The sequence below is a fragment of the Neopelma chrysocephalum genome, unplaced genomic scaffold, assembly GCF_003984885.1.
Source record: "Neopelma chrysocephalum unplaced genomic scaffold, ASM398488v2 Primary Assembly neopelma1_76, whole genome shotgun sequence".
NCBI lineage: Eukaryota > Metazoa > Chordata > Aves > Passeriformes > Pipridae > Neopelma > Neopelma chrysocephalum.
In genome coordinates, this window is record NW_020897737.1 from 4,647,424 (window position 1) to 4,670,971 (window position 23,548).

A 23,548-nucleotide genomic window follows, 5' to 3' on the forward strand; every position below is an offset into this window, starting at 1 on the left:
ACACTTCTCTTGCAGTTGTCTGAGAACAAATATCATGTCTGTGGTGCTCCTGTTGGCTCTGAAGCCACACTGACTTTCAGGTAGAATTTCTTCTGCTATAGCGGGTATTAGTCTGTTCAGGAGTATTCTTGCCAAGATTTTGCCAGCAATGGAGAGCAGAGTAATACCACGGTAATTTGAACAGTCTGATTTAGTACCTTTCTTCTTATACAAGGTGATGATGACTGCATCACGAAGGTCTGAAGGTAGTTCGCCTAGTTCCCAACAGCGCACCACAAGCTCATGAAATTTAGCATGGAGTGCAAGGCCCCCATGTTTCCAGACTTCAGGTGGGATTCCATCAACCCCAGCTGCCTTGCCGATTTTCACCTGCTGTATGGCCTTGAGGGTTTCTCCTAGAGTGGGGGCAGTATCCAAATCGTATTTCACCGGTTGTTGTGTGATGGACTGAATTGCTGAGTCTTGTACTACACGGTTGGTACTGAAAAGAGTCTGAAAGTGTTCAGACCATCTATTCAGAATGGAGGTTTGATCTGTCAGAAGCGTTTGACCATCTGCACTGAGTAGTGGGCTTTGGACTTGGTATATAGGCCCGTATGCTGTTTTCAGGGCCTCATAGAATCCTTTGTGATCCCCTGTATCTGCACATAGTTGAGTTTTTGCAGCTAGATCGGTCCACCATTTGTTCTGGATGTCACGGAGTTTCTGTTGGAGTTTGCTGCAAGCAAGACGAAAGGCTGTTTTTCTAGCGTGACAGGAAGGCAGTGCAAGGTGTGCTTGGTGGGCGGTTCTCTTCTTCCTCAACAATTCCTGGATTTCTTGATTATTTTCATCAAACCAGTCCTTGTTCTTCTTGAGGGAGAACCCTAAGGATTCTTCAGAGGATTGCAGGATGCTACTTTTAATATGCTGCCAAATTGTTTCGGGAGAGGAAACTGCAGAATCTGTGGAATGGTTATCAAGCTTAGTTTGAAGATTTGCCTGGAATCGTTCTCTTACTGTGGCTGATTGGAGATCGTTAACTTGGAGTCTTCTCCTTGGGATACTGCCCCTCTTGGGTTTGAATTTGAGATAAAGGTTGAGTTTACAGCGCACAAGCCGATGGTCTGTTTGACATTCTGCGCTGGGCATCACGCGGGTATGGAGGACATCGCGGACATCTCTCTGTCGCACCAAGACATAATCAATGAGGTGCCAATGCTTAGACCTGGGGTGCATCCAGGTTGTCTTCAGACTATTTTTCTGCTGAAAGATAGTATTGGTGATGGTGAACTGTTGCTCCGCACAGAATTCTAGCAGAAGTCGACCATTATCGTTGCAGTTTCCAACACCATGCTTGCCTAATACTCCTTTCCAGGCTTCAAAATTCTTACCTACTCTGGCGTTGAAATCACCAAGGATAATGATCTTATCATCTGCGGGCACCTTTTGGGTAAGACAGCGCAGGTCAGTGTAAAATTTATCTTTTTCAGCAGGGTCAGCTTGGAGAGTTGGGGCATATATACTGAAGATGACAACGTGTTGCTTGTTGTTTAGTGGAAGGCGTAGGGAGATAATGCGGTCAGAGTGACCTGTCGGCAGATTTTCGAGTTTAGGGACAATGGAGTTTTTGATCATGAAGCCGACACCTGAGAGATGTTTTTCGGTTCTGGGCTTACCTGACCAGAAGAGCGTGTAACCGGCACCATGTTCTCTGAGGCTGCCTTCCTCGTGAAGGCGAACTTCACTGAGAGCAGCAATGTCGATGTTGAGACGACCCAGTTCATGGGCAATTAGGGCAGAACGTCGCTCAGGACGTCCACTATTGGCAGAATCGAGCATGGTTCTGATGTTCCAACATGCTAGAGTTAATTTGAGTACACCTTTGGAGGCAGGTGCATGCCTTTGTCTTTTGCTCTTTGTGCGACCGCATTGGAAGAAGATGCCCGTCGGTCTGCGGTTAACCAACCGGGTGAAGGTGGAGATGAGCTTTGTTTAGGCCACCTTTTCTAGGCCCCTCTCCGAGTGGAGCAAGCAGTGCTGTCCTTGAAAAGGCTGCTTGGTCGTTCAGGGTGCTGCCCCAAGAGACTCTCATCTCCGTCAGTCTCAAATGACCAATATCCTGAACCGCCTGTATGCAGGGTTGAGTCTGCGGCTCCCAGTGCATCTTTCACCTACCGTTTCGACCCTCGCCCGTCGCTACAGGACTTTTTGCATGTGGGTAAAGCCTTCAAGCCTGCGCAATGGATTTTTTAGGTGAGATGCAGTATGCGCGGAACTGAACCCACCCTTTAATCCTGAGGTTCATCTGCCAGGGCCGAGCAAGCTTGGACGGTGGCAGCGAGGTCCTCAGGACGTAGGTTTGATTAGAGTGACCTTCTCTGAGATGGATGGCCTTCCAGGGCTAAGCGAGCTCCATCTGCCCGGGTTTGGGATGAGAGTTGTCCTTCTCCTAGGATGACTGCCAGAAGGCTAATGAGCTCATCCTGCCCAGGGATGTAGTTTATCTGGTCCTATGGTTTTGACCTGTCTGGCATGGGCGACCCTACCGAAGGCATGAACCCTCGCCAGCATAGCTCGCAACCACACAGGGGTACATAGGCTACGTTCCTGTTAGAACGATTTGGGCAAGTCATTTATTTCCAGTAACAACCCTTTGTCCTGCCCACTCTTTCAGGTTGTAACAGAGCAAAGCAAATATATCCAGAACATGCCAAACCTGGGCAGTAGCCGCAGGAGAGCCAAAACGAAAGAAATAAATAGACAAACAAACAAACAAACTGACCAACCGTTCTGGCCCCCGTACCTGTCCAAGGCTGAGGTACCTTACAAGGCCCCAGCCTGGCCGGGACCCCCATCAATCAAAAGAACCCTCTGTCCACCCAGACCTTATCCTTCCCCCACTGTGTTACCACAAATTCCAGGTGCACTGCTCACATGTGATGTGATGTTTCATACGGGACAGCCCTGCTCTCCCACCCGCCAGTCGAAGGACCCCCATGGCCAGCTCAACACCCATCCCTCTGCTCCGTCCCCCTCCCCCTCTCCCTCCCTCCCCAAACCTGGAACGGCAAACCTCTGTGTGCTCCGAAGCTGTGCTCTCATCTTCCACGGGGGTGCAGTGCTTGCTGGCAAGGCTCCCCCTTTCTCTCCTTTCTCCTGCCGCGGCCTTGCCTGGGGTCCAAAACCGCGCGCGCAGAGCACGCGCAGCGCGAAGCCCCCGGGCCGGCGCGGCGTCCTGCACAGCGCCTGCAGCAGCCCCCGAGCCTAGCGGGGTCCCGCATGGCGTGTTCAGGGCCACCGGCCAGGCGCGGAGCTCCGTGCGCGCAGCGCGGAAGTTTCCCGTCCGCGCGAAGCCCCCGGGCCGGCGTGGCGTCCATAACTAGCTTATTGTATAAATAATAGAAGTACTGTAAGAGGTGATATCAATAATAGATACTGTGACAGCACTTCTGATGCTAATAGATGCACTAGAAGAGGTAATAGCAATCTCACCTCCCTGTTGATGCTGGCAACCCTATCACAGTCCTGGATGAGCCCCTACATGGATCGTGGCACAGTGCACACATCCCAACAGCAGCCAGGTTCATTGTTGTTGTGGTCTGTACAGCTTTTTTAGGATTTTTGTAGAAGTAAACAATTCTATTGATGATTTCTGCTGCCAGGTAAAGGAATACTCATGTAGGCATTCTGCTCCATCTCAAGATAAGACAAGATACATAGATGGTGCTGTCCACATGTACTGCATGGGATCCACACTGAGGCATCTCTGCTGCAGCTTAACAGTTGAGTTGGTCCAAGTGGGCACTGAGTGGTACACTCCTACACGTCTCTGCTGGAACAAGCTAAGGAGAGTCATGGGATGGGCTCAGGTTATTTGTCAGTTACTCATGCTAATATACAGGTCTCTACAACCAAGGTCTGTGGTCATTCTCTGCCTAGATTTGGCTAGAAATCAGTATATCCTATTTACCAGGTCTTCTGCAGGGGCCCACTACACAGGTCCAGTCAATCACAGGAAATCTGCTCTATCCCAAAAACCCACTGCCCCTGTGCACAGCAAAGAAAATGTCATATTCTGTTAAAATCAGTTAGTTACCAGATTTTTTTAGCTGAGACAAAAAAAGGACTGGAGAGAAAGCTACAATCTACAATCTTGGTACATTTAAATGTTTCCTTGATTTTGTAAACAAGGTTGAATTGACAGGTAAAATAGCAATGTCCATTCTGTGTGCCTTTGAAAACAGCTGTCAAGGAAGATTAAAACCAACATTATTTCCAGTCTAAAAATAAGCTCTGAAAAGCACTGTACTGCATGTATCTCTCAGTCATGCTTTGTTCCTTTTGCACTGCTCTGGCACAAATGGGCTCTCAAACCAGCTGATAACACTGATCACCTTGGAGGGAGAGATAAAAGGAGTCTCTTCCTGAGAAGACTGAGAACTCTTCTCCCTGTTATATCTTGTCTCTCTGTTTTAGTTTTAGTTTAATTAAATGGGAAAGTTTTTGGAGAACTTTTTCATACTATCACATGGTTCAGAGCATGGGGGACCCCCCCTCCCAGCAACTGAGCTGGGCCAGGGAGGGACTATTCCCAGCATCTCGGGACCTGCCGGAAAGCGAGGGGGTTCCTGAAGTGAAGCATCAAGAGAACTCAGGAAACAGGATAAAATCCCCAGTGCTTCCAGAACTTTTACTGCCTTTTTCCTGGGTGTCATTGCCAAGGGAAAGGACCACCACAGTCCCCACGCTGGATACTTCAAAGAGCTCCCCTGGGTCACGCCGGCCCTACCATTGTCTCTCCACATGATTTGCTACATCAGAACCCACACAATGCTTCCCTTTTTCTAGTCACCTAGGACTTTACCTGACTGCCATGGAGAGTGGCAGTCAATTCCCTCAGGACTCTGGGATGCATCTCATCAGGTCCTATACACTTATGTACAGGTTCCTCAGGTGGTCATGAACCTGATCTTTACTTACAGTGGGAGGGACTTTGCTCCCCCAGTCCCCGTCCTGCTGTCCATCCACTTATAGTGTGGGAAGAGAGGTTGCTATTGAAGACAGAGGCAAAAAAGTTGTTGAGTGTCTCAGCCTTCTTCTCATCCATTGTTAGCAGTTTACCAGTACTGTTTATCAGGGGGCTACACCTTCTTTGATCTTCCTTTTCTGGTTAACATACCTGTAGAATCCCTTCCTGCTACTCTTTGGGTCTCTTGCCAAGTTCAGTTTCAGCTTTGCCTTGGCCTTCCTCACCCCATCCCTACAGAACTGAACTTCATCTCTATACTCTTCCCAGGTCATCTGTCCTTGTTTCCACTGCCTGTGCATTTGCTTCTTTCCCTTTAGTTTGACCAGCAATTCCCTACTCAGCCATGCTGGTCTCTTGCCTTTCTTGCCTGACTTCTTGCTCTCATGGATTGTTAATTTTATTGCTATTTTCATAACTTTTTGCGTAGGAAAAAAAGTGCTATGAATTAAACATTATTTTGCTCCGGAGACCACTACTAATTCCACCTACAAATGTCAGTGCTCTCCACATTTGCATCTTCTGAAAGACTTTCTGAGCAGTGCTGGGTATTTGCAGTATTTTATGGCCACTTACAAGACCATCAGCTACCAGATTCTTGTGGACACTATGGGTCGAAAGAGAAGTAAAACCTAAAACTCACTGAAGCCCAGGACTGCTGTACTGGTTTAGCTGTGCTCTCCCTTGAAACACACTCTGGTCAGACCCCTGGAGAGCCGCCTTGGTAGGGCTGACCCTGAACTGGGAAATGGAGGAGACTTCTGCTTCCCTTTAGTCATCTGGACAAGGACTACAGCTTCCTTCCTGCATGGGCTTGGCAACAGCAGTACCATTCCTTTTCACACTCCCAGAAGGTCAATGTTAGTCTATTCAGACCTTCTCAAAGCTATTTTAATTTTACTTGTGACATTTCTACTGAGGCCACATTTGGACAACAATTGCGGAGAGCAGTGAGTCAATAATTCTGCAGTGGTGGCTGTCCCTCAGTGCTGGTACAAACCCTTCTACACCACACTACTCAGAACATGTGGAAATTGTGTGCAGTCTTCCAGGAAGCTTTTAATTTGCTATTCACTTCCAGCAGCAGGAAAGGCTTTCTCAGATTTCCATTTTAAACACTGATTCAAATGAACTCTGAAGATTATTGTTTTCTTATGCAAAATGAATGAATAATTAATTGTCATGGGATTTCTCTGTGTAGTTCCCACCCCTGAGGAATCTGAGCAACTGATGGAGTCCTCGAGATTGAAAACAATTCATAAACACAGGAAACGCAGTCTCTGGATGAATATTCATGATTATTCCACATCATATTCTGCCAATAATCCCACTGTTGCTACACCATGCATTCAAAGCTCATAAGTTATGGCACACGTGATGATGATACATTTCAAATAATGCTCAAGATATAATCACCTGTAATTTCAATGGAATAGCTGGCAATGATACATACCCAGTATGTATTATGGTAGCTGTAAGAGAGTCATTAGGATGGGATGCAAATATTTGAAATGAACAATGTACAAAATTTGGCAAGTGCTAATAGAACGAGCTGAATAAACAAAAAGAAAAAGAAAAAAAAAGGATGTGCACTGTTCCCACAATGGAACTGTCTGAAACTATTCAGACCCTGAAAATTAAGCTCTATGTGTTGTTCAGGAAACACAGTAGTGTTACCACCCACGTATTCCAACCCAGCCTCTCTCAACAGCATTCTCACTGGTACTGCCTATACAGGTGTCCCAATAGCATGCTTGTTCATCTGCCCTGTCAGTTTATAATGGGTATCTTGGGATAGACCCAGACTAAACTCAAGAAAAATAAAGACAGGATTAGTTTACAGTTATCTATGATCTCTCCACCCCTGCTTTTCTTTGCTGCAGCCTCCTCATTATTTTTCAGCACAGACTCCTGTACAAAAACCCTCAGTATGGAAACAGCTTGTTTAAATACGGAAAGTATTTTGTGGCTTGTTGGTATCCTTGCTCTAATGTTAAAGGACATCCCCTTCTTATCTGGAAAGTGCGTAGCTATATTGGGTTTATTCCAGTTCCTAAAGAACGTATGTATTGATAACACTTACGTAGAAGTATAAATTTGTTTCAGTGGCTTTTGCAAGATGAATGAACTCAAATTCCCAGAACATCTTGGGTGTTTCTTCCAAGCTGTAAAGCAAATCGTAGGAAAGCCTTCAAAAAGGCTTGAAGTTGCTTTCAATGAAGACTCAAATATTTGACAAATTTTCTCAGCAATCAGTTCCCTGATGACATAAAACCGATCTGAAAATCTTACAAGCACTGTCACTGCAAAGTCAGCAATACAAGCCTGTGATACCACAAAGCCAGCTCATGATATTTTGAGGGCTGCACCTCACAGTAGAAAATGAAGATGGATATATATAAAAAAAGCATTTTTAGAATTGAACAGAAATAAAATTTCTCCGTCTATTACAAAAACAGTGGACCAACAAAGCAGAGAGATCCAAGAAATGTCCCACCTGAAGGGAAAAACCTTCCATTTTCACTCACAGTTTTGTAGATACCAGAGAAACCAGGGAAGAAACTTCGTAGAAGTTCCAGAGATATGAAAAACTCCTGACAACTTTTTTCACATTCACAAACATAATCAGTGAGAAGACAATAATTCACAAATTCTGATATTCCTGATGAACATGCTGAACTTGCTGGAATTTACTCAGCTCTGACTTTCAGAACACTGCCTTTTGACTTTGAGAGTAAAGCTTGGATAGGTCATCAAGTAACCCAGACTGGTTCATCTGTTTTCCTCTACCCTCTTTCTTAACACATTTCTTGAAAAACATTAAATGTACAGACTGTGAGGAATCAAAATATCAGGTACTACTGCATACATCTGCAAAAATATCTCAGTGAATCTTTCGGAAAAAAGGAAATGGATCCTGGCTGAATTTCTTACGAAGCAGAATTGCAAAATGTGTTTGAGTCCTATAGGAATTTCTCTCTGCTCAAGAGCCTGGTGTTCCAACTGCTATTTTGGGGAGCCTAGGTGAGCTTAATCTGGGGACTAGGTCACCATCTTAAGTGGTTCCCTCCCTAAGGCAGGTATCCTAAATGCAGCTATTATTCTCTTGTGGAGATTATGCTTTTTGTGAACAGGAACTTGTTTTAGACAGTTCACTTAAGCCTGGGAGGAGAAGCCTCACTGGTTTTGTCATCATTTCCAGAAGCAGTGTCCCTAAAGATGGCACATTTGGGATGACATTATTTCATATTGCTGCACAGCAGCAATTGGCACTCCAGTCTATCATAGATACTACTTGAGCAATATAAAATATTAGCCAACACCCACAAGGAGAAACAGATTTGTTTTCTATCCCAAAATATACCTCTGCAGAGTACCTGTTGTATTGCATTTAATCTAATTTTCTGTAGGAGGCATGAACCCCCTCGCTGCAATCAAGCTATTTTTTAAAAGAGATTGGTGATTCAGCTGAGTGGTGACTAAACCACTGACAAATTTTCCTGTCAGCTCATGTGTATAAAAAGATGCTTTGCTGGAATGTATCATCTGCAGATACCACTATTTTGCTGGACTGAATGGGGGTTTGCCAGTCAAATTATATTACTTTATTTCTTATTTAAAATTATATGCATCTGAAGCTTTTAGCACATTTCAAGGACACATCAGGTCATACAATTGAACTGAATTGGGTTTGCATGGCCAGATTTTGGTTGCAGTGGGGCTACAAGGGTGACTTCTGTAAGCAGTTGCTAGAAGCTTTCCCCAAGTCTGACAGAGCCAATTCCAGATGGGTACAAGATGGACCCACTGCAGGAGTGAGAATATGTGAGAGAAACAGCCCTGCAGACACCAAGGTCAGTGCAGAAGGAGAAGGAAGAGGTGCTCCAGGCGCTGGTGCAGAGATTCCCCTGCAACTCATAGTGAAGGCCATGGTGAGGAAGGCTGGGCCCCTGCAGTCCATGGAGGTCCATGGTGGACCTGCAGCCCCTGGAAGGGACCTATGCTGGAGCAGGTGAATGCCCAAAGAGGCTGTGACCCTGTGGGAAGCCCAAAGGACTCATGTTGGAGTTAATAGAGGACTGTCTTCCATGGAACCCGCACTGGAGCAGGGGAAGAGTGACGAGTCCTCCCCCTGAAGAGGGAGAAGTGGCTGAGACAACGAGCAATGAACTGACCAAAGCCTACATCTCCATCCCCTTGAGCCACTGGATGGGAGGGAGGTAGAGAAAATCAGGACTGAAGTCTGGGAAGACGGGAGGAGTGGGGGAAGGTGTTTTTAAGATTTTGTTTTATTTCTCATTGTTCTACTCTGATTTGATTGGCAATAAATTAAACTTATTTCCCCAAGGTGAGTCTGTTTTGCCTATGATGGTAACTAGTCAGTGAGCTTTCCCTGTCCTTTTCTCAACCCATGAGCCTTTCACTATATTTTCTCTCCCTTGTCCAGCTGAGGAGGGGACTCACAGAGTGGCTTTGGTGGACACCTGGTGTCCAGCCGGTGTCAACCCACTACATGAGGCACAAGAGAAAACGTAAAACAGGTATTGTACATGATCATTGGCAGAAACTGGTGGTTTAATTTACTTTGATGTAATTTACTTTAACTGAGTGTGTCTTCTGAAAGAATAAACAGAGACACAATCCCATGAACAGAAAAGCAGAATCATCCCCCATTCTGAATATTAGCCTGCAACTCAAAAGATGCAGGTTAAGTTGTTTGCTCTCTACAAGCTGCTGCCTTTGGCAAGTACAGGACTATGTCTACAGACTAGGGATGACTCTGACACCTTCTACAGCTGTTCCTGCCTGCAAGCTGCCAGTTAATATAGCAGAATAAGGAGGGGAGAAGGTGAGTTCTTAATTTACATCGGCAGAAGGAAAGAAATTAAATCAGTGAAGTAAGTTAAACTGGAAATGAAGTTGAGGAACAACTATTACAGTCCCTTGAGTAGAGCACTTAATTACTCTATAGCTCCTTTGGAAACTGCCTTATAGGGACTATAGAAGACGCTCCTGCTCATGACATTTATCAGGATGTGAGTTTGGTAATATAATAATCCTGGCAGCTCACTAGTGGGTTTGCTTGGTCCTGAAAAACTGATTTCCTGGTAAATTATTTTTTTAAAATCTACCTGTAGTTCTGTCTGATTTCTCTGATGATTTACAGGACTAGATATCCTATTTTATTGCCATGGTGAGAACAAATCTTACAGAGAACAGACTAGTGTTTGTCCTTCTCTTCACCTTGATTTTAAAATCTCCCAGTTTATGTCAGTGAAACTTGTTACACATTTAATTAGCTGTTTTGGTTGATGCGGAGTTAAAGACAGTTCAGTAAACAGTCTGTCTATTATTTCTATCCTCATAAGTCAATAATGAAAATTATGTCGCTCAGCAGACAGCATATGCAAATAAATGTTTATATGATAGACTGCAGTTGAATTCACTGGCATTTAATAGGTGTTTAATTGCTTTGGAGTGCTACTAAAAAAAGCAATATTATTAGGACTTTTTTCTTGCAAATGGGTTTTGGAAGCATACGGTCAGTGCTGTAGTCTTATAATTAAAACTAAATAGGTTAGAAATTACAAGGTGGAAGGAAATAAAAGCTCAGCAGCAAGTATATGTATGGCTAAACACAGATTAGTGTGTTGTGCAGGGTGCTTGTGGGTATGTCTAAATGTTGTGCTCAAGTACTGTGCCTGCTAGGAATTACCATTAAGACTTAGGAGGAACTGTGGTTGTCTAAGGAGGCCTCAGGGAAATGAATTCTTAGCTGGGGCTGGCACAAATATAAATTAACCAATTAAGGCACCTGTATCAATATAAGCATTCTGACTCATTGTTTAATGGGATAATTGGAATTCTGTAGAGGAAATAAAGTTGATTACAAGAATCAAACACAGGGAAAGCTCTCTAAGCATTTGTCTCTTGCTCGTGACAAGCTGTAGCTTAGGGGCCAGTGAATCTGTTATGAGGCTGCTGACATGGAACAAAGAGTATAGGGGTTGAAAGATCATTACTTTTTAATACTTACAACAAAATTGTATACATGCTTATCTATGAAGAAATAGAGCTCTGCATGTTTAAGAAGAAACATGAAGTCTATATTACAACTTTTTGTATGTATCTGAATTCCCAGAATGTCATGGGTTTACCTGATGAATTATTCTTGATATAATGCAATTCAGCAGATGATTTTTCCTATCACTTTACATGCATCTATAGAATAGTTTGCAATACAGCCACAGTCCTAGGTGTCTACTCCTTGGCTTTGATGGGTGGATTTTCCCATCAAAGCATATGAAGAACAGCTGGTGGAAAAGTCAAAGAGATGAGAGGCTAGTTGGGTTCTTCAGTCCAAGGAAATAAGATGTGGTTGATTTACTCTCTATAAACATAAGACAAACTGATCTCCAGAGAGGGAAGAACAGAAGAGAAATTCACCATATTCTCAGGAAGCAATCTTTCACAAAAGGTCAGCAGGTCTTTCATCAGAGTATGTTTGAAGAAGAAAATGAAATGGCATCTGTGGCTTCTTGTATCCAAATGTATGCTTTCCTTTGAAGGATTCAAAATATTTTTGGCCAACAGAAACTGAGGCCTACTTAGCTTCTCTTTCATGTTTCTGAAGAGTAAGACAATTATTTGGGAGAAAAGAAGAAAATCAAGTAAAATAAAATACCTGGCATTATCTTTTCTTTATGTGTCAGATGAAAGGTTTGGGTGCACAGGACATGCCATTGTTTATTGGGAATATCCACAGAGAAACAATAAAGAACACCTAACTCTTTCTTCGCTTTTTTCTTTTTTTTTCTTTTCCTTAAATCTGACAGCCACCATTGGAGATGGAGTTAAACTGAAACTATTTCTTACAAAATTGGAAGGTATAGTACCCATTTTTAAATATGGTTATATGGTATCCAGAGTCCAAATACAGTTGAACTTGATGATCTTTAAGATTTTTTCCAAACTACATGATTCTATGAATTTTGTACATGCTCTCTTGGGAACTACTGACTGTGCTCACAGAAGTGATTAGACCTAGTCCTCAAAAAAGACTCAGGCTCAAGCCTGGGCCCCTTCTTATCTCTCACTTTGCACAGGATAGATTGTACCGCTATTCGATGTAGCCTGTGGAAAACCTGGACATCTACCCTGCCTGCTTGCCTGTAAATCCCGCTCTGCACTCAGGACAATTTGTCATTCAGCAATTTTACTGTACTTGGTCAGAACGTTTTTCTGTAGAGGGCCATTGTGATGCAGTGGGTTTCACCCTAAAATCTCTACTAAACTATTGCTCTCTGTGCTCAGGAGACATGTGGAATGAAAGAGTGTACACTCACTTTAACCCTCTCTAGTGTGTTGTTCTCTAAAACAAGGGGGAAAACTGTGATCCCTTGAAGTTTTTAATCTATAATGGAGTAATTATTATTCATAATACAGCATTCCACATACCTGGAAATAGAGCAGAGTAGAGCACAGCAGAAACACTCCCCTGAAAAACATATACTGGGAAGTATACTGGATTTTCTGTGTTTTCCAGTATATTTCCCTGTATTTACATTGCATTGTTTACTTTTTAATTCCAGCCCTTACTCTTTGCAAGGCAGGGATCTCTAAAGGACTCCAGCTGTAATGAAGTGTATCTCTTGGGATGTATATCCTCCATGTGATATAGTATGAGAATCCTATAGTTCAGTTTTGGAGCTTTAGTAGCAGCTGGGAACCATGAAATTGAATAAGGACCAGTACTATAACTATAAGGACCAGTACTATAACTCGCTTTAGGCTACAGGAATTTGCAAAGCAAAACTCTTCCATTTGAGGATTGTAAAAGAATTTTCTTTCAACCAGAAATGTCCAAAATTTCTGTTGTTCCAGCTTAATGGAATGTACCATTTCAAAATTTTGCCTAATTTTACACCAAAACCAAAGATGAAAAGGGTTGAAAATTCTCAATTTCATCATGACTGACACCGCCTAGAATATACAGCACACCACAGTGCTATTGAAACCAACAATAAAATAAATGAGTACTCTGTAAGCTCCAGAACACATAATGAAATGAAACATAATGAAACACAGAATTACATTAAATTTACTATTATTTCCTGTAATGAGAATCTATCCATCTTATCAAACTTCTGTGATAAACTTTGCCCCTTCTGGACCCGATGAATTTTGCAAATTGTACAAACAAAACTAACAATTCTTACCCAGAATTACAAACAGAGAAGCAAGGTGCATGCTGATGGAAAACAAGGACATGCAGAAATTCTTTAAATGAAACCGCATTGAATGTGCATCGGGATCCTTCCATAGAAGAAAATCAGAAGAACAATCACACTAGGAGAAAGAGATGATGAAAAAATATGCACTTTCTGCAGGCACATGATGAAGTTAGTGTCTCAGCAGATACTGGATTATGCTTTGAAATCTGTTTTATTGACCTGAAGCTTATGCAAGCAGGATGACTCCAGGGTAATTGCCAAGAGAGAGAAAGAAGAGATATGTTGCTGTATGTGCTCTGAGCTGTTTTCTCACCAAAAAACCCTCCGATACATGTATGTCTTGTAATTAAATATTATATAAAATTCTTGCTGAACACAACTATTGTGGCCTTCAGATATGCCTGTTCTGGAACAGCTCACAAAAAAAAATTACATCACAATAAAATAATGTATTCTGCTCCTGGCATTTCATATGGTGTAAGGTAAAGTATACTCTATGTTGCCACTTGCAGCAACAAAGCCAACAACAGCAGCATGTGATCAGGACTCTGAAATCTCCTCTTTATCTGAGATTGCTTTCTGAAATCAAATTCCGGCAGAGAGAAAAGGAGGAACAAACAAGTTTACTGCAGCTCTGCAATAGCAAATAATCAAGAGAACTACTTGAGGAACATTAAGTGAAGCACCAGATTCTTCAAATATTATGATAATTGAAACACAGGTGTTGAATATCCAATTATGTGCAGATCTCTCTCCTTAGCCTGAGACGAAATACAATGGAGGGGGGGAAAAGAGCCAGTCTGTGAACTAGAGAACAAATCTATCTCAACCTAAAATTTGTCAACAGCTGTGTTGAACAGGCAGTGTGTTCAAATGCATGACAAATGACACTGCTATTCATAGAGCAGGTGTAACCGCAGGATAAGTTTTTACCAATACTGCCCCATGCACCAAGAGATGTTATGCACTCAGCTGTAGAGCACCATGGTGTGCTCAACTGGAAGTTACAGCTAATACAGTAAAAATTATCTAACAGTTATGTACAACTAACCTTTATGGTTTGTTGTAAAAAAAATAACATCGAGACTTTTAGCACCTCTCTTTGCACTTGGACTGCATTTTGTAAAATGAGAAACATTTAATCTCTGGCTCTAAGAAAGCAATATTTTGTTTTGACATCAGGTGTGGGGAGCAGATTCATCCAAATGCTCCACATCAGTCCTTGATTTGCACAGCTACAGAGAAAGGGTACACTTTCAGCTCATTTGTATCCCCCTACTGTCTTTTTAAATATATTTTAAGAAGGGCGTAGATTCGCTGGCCAATCGGTTCAATAATACTGTATGCATAAAAATATATGGATAATTCTGTCTTCTTCATACAGCTTCATGGAGGATCTTGGCTTCAGGTCAAACAACTGCAAAAGCAAAGCTTTTTCCCCTCAGCGTTTTAGCAAAGTGCACATAATACATCTTTAAGTAAATTAGTGTTATAACAGGTTTCCACTCATCCATCTTGAGAAGTTAAATGAGAACCAAAAATAGATCCTGTTTTCAATTTCCCCTGAGCAGCAAAGCGATTTGAAATTCTCCCTTGCCATAGGAAACAAACAGATAAAAAACAAGTTTGGCAACGATTCAGTAAATATGTGTGCTTATTCAGTATTTAAATTCAGGAGCCAAGGAACTCTTTATTAGAGAAGAACAATCAACATATCCAATGGTAAAAAGCAAGAGTGACTCTCCAAGAAAACTCCTTCCTCTATAATCAGATGCTCTGTGACATTTGCAAAGGAAAACTCAACTCAGAGTATGCAGTGGTTGTCAAAGATATCTCTGTGGAGAGGTGCAGAACACCTAAACAGCCATGTATCATAATTATACCTATGTTTTAAGGGACTGGCAAAGTATAGGTGAAGATATGAACAGATACTACTTACAGGAACAAACAGTACAGTACAGGCTAAACAATAGATTGTAACCTCAACCTGAATTATGGAAAAGGGGAAACCCTCCACTTGGAAAATTCCTACAGAGTGGTATAGTCATTGAATCAGTAATAAATCACAAGTATTTCAAAGCAGAAGAGCTCTTACCTTTAGGTCTGGTAGGATCATATGCAGTTTCTCAAGTAACTACTACTGGAGTTGTCTGAGATAAGTAATGGTATTTTCAAAATAGAAAACAAGATGACCTCATTTGAAGGTTTAGTACTTCCTTAAAACATTTGTGTAATAAAGGTGGTCCCTGACAAGGAAATATGAAGTGTTGAATGAGAAAACAAAAAGAAAAAAACAGTAACTAAGCATCAGCTTACTTCAGAAAGAATAAAAACATAGAAATAGCTGAGATTGAATCTCTGAAAGAAGATTGCACGTACTTGACTTGCATAAACCAGACTGTCTCTAATTTTGCTAAGAACACATGCATATTAAATTATTTTTCTTAATGTCTGTTAGTAGAATTGGCATCAAGTAACTAAAATTAATCACTTTTTGTATCAGTGTTGCTAATGTGATGTTCTCCTGTTTGGTTTTCAGCAGGTCATGTCTATAAAACTCATCACTAGTGACAGTGGCAGTAAAAGAAGGTAGTCTGGTTATCATGACATCAAGCTCATGAAATTAGCTTGAAGAAAGCAAAGGATCCCTTCCTCTCCAACTCTGTGGGACAAAAGGAAGGGAGCAAATAAGGTAAACATTAATAACATTTTATATAAGACCTGTTTGAGTTTGTTCTGCTTATGTGGAATCACATCTGAATAAAATGAAAGGAGAGAAAGGGAAAGTATTTCCCGGTCCTTAGAAAAATAGCAAATGAGTTGTTAATTGGCAAGTGTTTAAAGGGCTGGTTCTAATCAGGGTAAATGGGCTTGTTTTTCCAACACTGGGTCTCACATCAAAGCAACAAGAAACAATTGAAAAATCTCTGCTGAAGAAAGCAAGAGGAAGTGGGTTGTCACCAGCTGTTCAAAGACAAGATCCTTCAACAAATGTGTAGCAGCAGATGCCGTGTGAAGCACGGGGAATGTAAATGCATATGAGTCATCACATAAGCTTAGAGGGGACAAGCTGCAGGCCAGAATCCTGGGGGTAAAGATTTTAATGATTTTAACCATTACTCCACCTGCTTTGTACTTTGTTCAAGTGCACAGTATATTTTTTTTGGACGAGGATGTCTTTAAGCTCTGTTAAAGAGCCCCAAGCAAAGGGAAGTATCTTAAAGAAATATTGTGCTTTGGGCTTATGGCGTCAAAAAATGAGCATTATTATCTGTTCGAAAGGGACATGAGTTTAAAACATTTCCCCCTTTTCCCTCCCCTTTAAGGTTCATGATAATAATAAAAATTGTTAAATGAATAATTTTTATAGTTTGCAGCATTACACTGATTTGTTTTTCCACTACAGTTTCATAAGAAGCTCAACTGGCATGCTAGGAAAGAATAGAAAATTGGCATAGTGGCAAAAACGGAAGAACTACCAGCTGTGTTTCACAGAGATAATCCTGAGGATCCCATCTTAGGTTGGTTGCCCCTGGGTAGTGGGATAAGCCCTTGCAACAGGAAGTATGATGAAATTTGAACTGAAGGTGACAGTAGGATACTCTCCAGGAGTTTTCAGTAGAATCCTGTTTCTCTAAAAGAAATAGCAAGAAAGAGACAGAGGGAGGAGTCCCAGACTCAGCTCCTGCCTTGGCAGTCCCAGCTCTATATATGCAGGCACTCTCATACTCTAATCACTATAAAAACCACACTGATTTACACAATTCCATAATCTTATAAGAAAATAGGTCACTGGGGATTATCTAATTTTCATCCATTTAATTTCAAAATTCTCTTCTTGTTTTTCCCCAGCAATACCAAACTCCCAAGTGAGGAGGAAAAAAAGGTATTAGAAGAAGACTTTGGATGGAGGTGGATCTACATTTTGAACCCGTTTTTATATTTCATGCTACCATGTTCTACTGTGATAGATCCTGAGAATTCCCTTCTGCCAGTCGCCCTCAAGGCGGCCATTCCCAATTTCTCCACTGAATTCGTACTGCTTAACACATCACAAACAAGGAGAGGCTTTGTGTATTAAAGGAGAACTTCAGGGCTGACTGGAAACAGTGATTTCATTTTGTGAAAATATGATGACCTTTTGATATTACAGTCTTTCCTGGTTTAAAGAAAACAAAAGACAACAACAAAAAAGAGAAAAGGGCTCTTGCTAGCCAGTGGTATAGACATTTGGAGATTTACCTGTGCCAGAAGGGACACTGCATGAGTACGAACCCAATGGGAAAACAATTACACTCTGAGTTGCGCTGGGTTATGATTTTCAGGCTCCATCAGGGCAGTGCCATGAAGCTGGTGGCAGCAGGGTTCCTTTTGAACTTCTGCCACATAGATCTATCAGTGGTCAGGGGAGGCATATAAGATTATATTTTCCCTTGGGATAATTTATCTGTAAAGCTCCTCTTTAAGAAAGAAAAAAAAACAAACACATTTGTACCTGATCTTAGGAAGGAGGCTTGAGGACTGGATTTTGCTGCATCTCATTGCAGAGCACAGGGAGGCACCCAGCATTAGCAAGTCCTTCTTCTGTACCTGGACAAATGAAGTAGGAAAGGAATGAAATTAGTTCCTGCTGCCCTTCATCCCTTACTTGTCAGACATGTAGTTGAAAGAAACTGCTAGTGGCATTATACACAATCCAAGCCAGATTTTTCACCAGGCTCATGATGTGGTCCCTTTTCTAATTGTATGTCCCATGGCCAGTGGTGGGAATCCAACCATGGGAAGGGATGGGACAGCATGGGGGAGCCTGACAGCACCCACTCTTTTTCCTTACACCCGTAAGGTGACCAAACCTATAGTTTCAGTGATGAAAGCAGACCACAAAGCAGTTATTGTATTTCCAAGGGAGGGAAATCCAGCCTGACTTGGTTTTGTCATAAGTGATTAGATTTTATATTGTGCTTATGTACTTCTCCTAATCAAATTAGCATGTTGGCTCAAAATCAGCCTAGCAGAAAAACTCTCATTTTCTACTCATTCTGCTTCATTTATCACCTGGAATTACCAAAGTTTTGAGATTTTCTTTTCTCTCTGACTATGCCCAGTTCTGCTTAGCTTATAAAATTTGAAACATTCATAGCCCAAGGTTGCAAGAGCAATGAATATTTATAATCTCATCTTCCTAGCACACTCAGAGGTGCCTCACAGTGTGACTTCACATTAGAAATGTCCCACCTGTGGGGATCACTCAGAAAAACACAGATTACAAGTCTGTACAACATAGAACAAGGTCAACACCCAAATTATGGGAATTATCACCTTAAAAAAGGTTGCGTATCTGATGATGCACTGCACCAACACTGATTTATAGGTGCTGTACTAGTGACTCTCCCCTGTGAAGACAGAATTTCAGCTATTAAATTACGACATTATTCCCTATTTCTTGTTCTGAGCCTTCTCATGAATCAGCTGCAAACTATGTAATATGCTCCCCTCTCCATTTACAAAGGCAGACCCTATCTCCAACAGCAAGAAACATAAAAAAGGGTTTCTCACCTAGCTTCAGAGCCCAGGGAAATAATATAATTTGAAGAACATAGTGACTAGTGACAAAACACAGGCAGCACTCCACTGATGAGAGCTCCTTAGAAAATACCACAAGTGAAACTGTGTGACCCTGCAGGTATCGTCTTATAATTCACTGCAAATATTTGTCTTTTTTAGGCTGAGGTCACATTTTAAAAAAACAACTTCCATCCCATTCACCTCCAAAAATGCAATTAAAGCTTAACATTAATTCAGATTATTTTCCTATTCAAGACAGAGCTATGAGGATTACTGTCAGTTTTAACACGTCAGGAAAATATAGTTTCTTCCACTTTGCAGACAGGCAATTAACGTTCAGCAGCAGCAATGAAATTAGAAACTATCTAGGGGCCATTTTAGGCCAAGAAAGTTTTGCCATTGATTTTAATGCATCAAGATATAATGTATCCTCCAGTATCCTGCCCTTTCCTATTTTCCCCAAACTTAGGGTGAACCATTAAATTGAAGCTTGCCCTGTAAATCCCATAAGCTATTAATGTAGTTCCCTTAGCTGGAAGATAGATTAATGACCTGAGACTTCTGTAGAATATTTGCTACTTCAGTGCAAATTAATATCATATTTTATCCTCATTTTATACTCACATCCAGTACTTCCCTCTGCAAAGGATACCAGAAGGAGCTGGTTATTTGAATGCCAAGATTCTAAATCTTATCTTCAAATTTTTAATCAAACTGTTTAACATGAGTCTTAAATTTCTGCATTTCCATTTTTCATACTTCTCTCACCTCATTTTTTATGTCAAGAACAAAGAAAAAATTAAAAACTCAAATATGTTTAGGAGGGTTTAGTTTAAAAAACTAATAAAGATTTTAAATGCTTTATGTTTTTCAGGACCCTGTTCTCCTCCACACTCCACAGCTTGGGCTAGGACTAAATGCAAATATCTTTCACTTCACCCAGGTCTGAGTTCTCAGTTTTCTAATAGATAGTTTTAAATTTTCTAGGTTTAGTGTGCTATCCTGCAAATAACGTTTTTGTCCACAGTCTCCTATATTTTTTTGTATTTTTAATTAAAATATCAATTCTTCTTCCACTGTGTAAAAGAACATCGTTTACTAAACATATTTCTCTGATATTGGATTCAATTTCTGGAGAAAGCAAAATCATGAAAACATGAAAATGGCTTGAGACACATGTTTAGCTCTGGAAAACTCTGGTCAGGCCTCCTTTCTGTAGGAATTAAAAGTTATGGCAAGGTTTCCAGTTCCTCAGGAAAGCACTGCAGGCTTTTAGAGAAAATATAGAAAGTGGTAGTGGGGGAAAAGGCAAAGTTGTTTTCTCTCACTATTCTTTCTTGCCAGCACTTCAAAAACGTTTGATATTTATTTGTAAAACTAGGTTGAAATTTCAAACTTGTAGCAAAATTTTTCTTTCCTTCTATGCTTCAAACCCTCAATAATAGTAATAATAATAATAATAATATTAACTGTAAAAGGGTTTTGAAGATCACAGAACACAAATAGCAGTTTGGAATGAAACTATACATATTATTTTCTGGTCTATATTTGCCATTATTAAAATTTATGAAGAAAACACAGCCACTTCCTTATGATCTGTTTTGGCACCAGCATTAGGTATCAAATCACAGGCACATCACAAGATAAATTTAACTCAGACTTGCAACCACATTCACTCACACTTGATGAAGCTGTCTTGTAAGCTTCATTAGTTGTTATTGGGGATTGTTCTGGTCAAAACACTTTTGGGGAGCACATTTCAGACACTCCCCTCTCTCTTGATTAGAAATATCCTTTATATCCAGTCTGAACATATTTAGAATCGATTATTTCATTTGTAAGGAACAATGTTACAGTACAAGGAACATTTTCCTTCAAGGAACATCTCATCCAACTGCCTTACCACTTCAGGGCTGACCAAATGTTAAAGCATGTTATTAAGGGCACTGTCTAAATGCCTCTTAAATGCTGACAGGCTTGGGGCATCCACCACCTCTCCAGGAAGCCTGTTCCACTGTTTGACCACCCTCTTGGTAAAGTAATGCTTCCTAATATCCAGTTACAGATAATATCACGAAGAATGACTAAATTTCACAGATGGTTAAGAGGGAATGATGTAAGGATGGCCAAGATGGGAGGTTTAGATTGGATATTAGGTAAACTTTCTTCACTGATAGGTTTATTAAGCATTGGGACAAGTGATCCAGAGAAGGTATTATCCTGGAGGTATTTAAAATATTTAAAAGTGTAGATGTGGCACTTAGGGACATGGTTTAATGATCGACTTGGCAGTGTTAAGGTAACAGTTGGACTCGATGACCTTAAAGGTCGTTTTCAACCTAAATGATTCTATGATTCTATGAAATCTCACAGACAGTGGAGCAGAGAACTAAGGACATTTTGAAGAGTAAAACTTGCTGGGTGATTGCTAAATGATTGGCTAGGTAACCCCACCAGAAACACCAAGTTTGGATACAGAGTTAGGTGAGGAAAAAGTAGTCAGGGTGGAAAGTTATTTGAGAGTAGACAGTGGGGGATAAAGAGAGGTCATTGTGTTAAACCCGAGAATAGGAATGGGAAATTGGAGGGAGGGGAACAAAAGGGGACAGCTGAGTCACTGGTCAGTATGCTTGAGCTCTGTACATGATCACCACAATCCAGTCTATCTTCTCATTCAATTCAACTCTTATTTTCTGTGTAAGGTGTCAGCTTTGCCTAACATGGGAATTATTGCACAGACCCTTTGCCTGAGAAATAGCTACAGTCAAGTGTCTGCTGTTGGATGATGCATTGCCCACAGCTTCTGCATTCTGTCATCCTTCTTTGCTTCATTTTTTCCTTTGAAGTTAGAAAAAAAGAGATAAAAGACTACAGAAGCAATGTAGGGAATATGAAAAATTTCAGAATGACAAGCTCTCCCTGTTCTGGTTTCAGCTGGGATAATTTTATTCCTAGTAGCTGGTACAGTCCTGTGTTTTGAATTCAGTATAATAATATTGGTAGTACACTGACGTTTTGGTTGTTGCTAAGTAGTGTTTACCTTAGGTCAAGGACTTCTCATGCTCTGCCAGTGAAGAGCTTCACAAAAGCTGGAAGGGAAGATAGCTGGGACATCTGATCCAAAGGGGTATTCCATCCCATAGAACAACATGCCCAGTCCATGAACAGGAGGAGTTACCCAGAAATGGAATGGTTGCAGTGCAGGGATGGGCTGGGTACCTGTCAGTGGGTGATGAGCAATTGTGTATCACTTTTTTCTCTAGGCTTTTCTGTCTCTCTTTCCCTCTTCTTTTCTATTCTTATTATATTTTACTTCATTTCATTTCTTATGTCAACTCATAAGTTTTACTTTCCCCCTGCTAATTCTCATCCCCATCCCACTTGAGGTGGGGTGGGAAGTGAGTGAGCAGCTGCCTGGTACTTAGTTGCCAGCTGGGCTTGAACCATGACATCCCCATAAGTTCCTATCCAGACATTGCTATTTATTGTTATTCATTCATTGGTGCCCAAGTTGCTAAGCCTTTTGGCAGGGAAAATCAGAGCATATTTGACTTCATTCTGCTGTAGCCAGAATGCTTCATGTACCCAAAATAATTAGTTTAATGCCAGCTGAAGTATCACTGCACTGCAGCACTGCCATACTCTGTCTCAGCAAGGAAGATAGAGAGCTAAACAACTACACCTCCACTCAAAGCTTCCTATTCTTTTGTCCTAGAGGTAACACTACAAGCATCACTAACAAAAAGAAATAAAAAGAAATAAATTGGCAGTAGTATTGCCTCTGAGATCCTAGTAACTGTAACTGTAATAATCCAAATAAATTAGATAATTTGAAGACCCAACAGAAGCTTTCACAAAAAAAACACTGAGACCCAAGATATGCTATCTACAATACTGACAAGGGGGGAAAAAAAGAAACTCACTAAACACAAATCCTGAGGAAAAAATACCATCTCTAAGTTTCAACCTTGATTTACTAATTGAAACATCATGGTCCCTAATATTACACGTGACATGCTGTGGCATGACTTCTCTGATGTGCCAAACTCACAGGCAACTCCCTGGTTTAGATGCTATTAGTGTGCTGACACCCTGTCTGTCTTAATTCTGCCATTTCCAAGTAGAAATAAAGGCACAGCTATAAAACACGGTGTAGATACCCACGCATTGCACTTGTCTTCCCAATGGAGCCTTCCCAAATGATCAGTTTACAAAGGCCAACAGCATTTGGCTGATATCCTTCTCTTGAAATCCAAACTGTTTGAGAAGATAAATTATTGTTACTACATGCATAACACCTGTCATATTTTACCCACTGAAATGTGATATAAAATACATTTCCAGTGACTGTCAGGAAGGAAGAACTGGTGTTGGCTTCCACTAGTGACAAGTCCCCTCCTCCAGCCTTTTGCTTGAGTTGTGCAAAGCCCTCATGAAGATTTATCCACACCTTTGAAGCCAGACTTGAGGAAAACCTCGACCTGGGCTCTCGCGTACTTCTACAAATTCTTTCAACTTTAACCTGTGAAGTAGATGCTCTCTTTAGACTGCTAGCAAATAGCTCAGTGTGAGAGGATGACAAGGAGGAGACTCTGGGCTCTTGTTCAGTAATGATACTGCTGCTCTCAGTTTGTCAACCAGCCAGGGACAAACAGTTTGTTGTGCAAGTGTTATCATTTTACTGAGCAGATCCCCAGTGTCACACTACAGCTGGCAAACAGCAGAAACAGAAGTAGCTCCA

At 41.3% G+C, this 23,548-nt stretch overlaps 1 long non-coding RNA gene across 3 annotated transcripts in view; it reads right to left on the reverse strand.

Annotated features, from left to right (window-relative positions):
- LOC113970244 overlaps positions 1-23,548 on the reverse strand; it is a 65,223-nt gene that overhangs the window by 16,517 nt on the left and 25,158 nt on the right. For 2 of the 3 annotated variants that reach the window (XR_003535092.1, XR_003535093.1), the window contains exons 2-3: positions 17,738-17,832; positions 3,475-3,637 (exon numbers count right to left, since the gene is read on the reverse strand). This is a non-coding gene — a long non-coding RNA (uncharacterized LOC113970244). The remainder of the gene's footprint in view (positions 1-3,474; positions 3,638-17,737; positions 17,833-23,548) is intronic. The other variant, XR_003535094.1, reaches the window with a different exon arrangement.